Source organism: Antrostomus carolinensis, unplaced genomic scaffold, assembly GCF_000700745.2.
Source record: "Antrostomus carolinensis isolate BGI_N321 unplaced genomic scaffold, ASM70074v2 scaffold18675, whole genome shotgun sequence".
Classification (NCBI taxonomy): domain Eukaryota; kingdom Metazoa; phylum Chordata; class Aves; order Caprimulgiformes; family Caprimulgidae; genus Antrostomus; species Antrostomus carolinensis.
In genome coordinates, this window is record NW_010314488.1 from 6,070 (window position 1) to 6,864 (window position 795).

Consider the following 795-nt stretch of genomic DNA (forward strand, 5'->3'; position numbering starts at 1 on the left):
GCTTACTATAGAATATCTGTACTGATTCTTCATTGCACCTCAGAAGTTCTGGCCCGCACTGTACATGTGTGTTGCATATAGAGTAGCTGGTAAATTGCTGTAATTTCCTGTCCAACAAGTTGAAATAAAATACTGACTGGAGTGTCCAGTAGCTGCTTCATGAACAGCTGAGCTGTCTGTAAACTGGAGCTTGTGAAAGATGGCCAGGGCAGGCAGGAGCACTTATGCCAAGGGAAGTTGTCAGGATGTGATTCAAAGCTTTGCTCTTGACTTGGCAGAGTTTTACTTGCCACTGAGCACCTCTGCAGAGGGGAGACGTGACAAACTGTCTCTTGAGCTGTACAGAATATGAGGCTGTAGCCTGGTATCCCCAGTGTGATTGCCAGGTTGCAAGTCAGGTCTAATTTGACCTGCTCAGATCCTCCTGGTGCTGTGGGAGGCAAGGCAGTGACAGTGTGGCCAGCAGGTCGAGGGAGGTTCTCCTCCCCCTACACCCTGCTCTGGTGAGGCCGCATCTGGAGCATTGTGTGCAGTTCTGGGCTCCTCAGTTCAAGAGGGACAGGGAACTTCTGGAGAGAGTCCAGTGGAGGCTACAAAGATGATGAGGGGCTGGAGCATCTCCCATATGAGGAGAGGCTGAGAGAGCTGGGACTGTTCAGCCTGGAGAAGAGCAGCCTGAGAGGGGATCTGATCAATGTCTATAAATATCTGAAATGTGGGGGCCAAAAATGGAGGGGGCCGGGCTCTTTTCAGTGGTGCCCAGTGACAGGACAAGGGGCAATGGGCACAAACTGG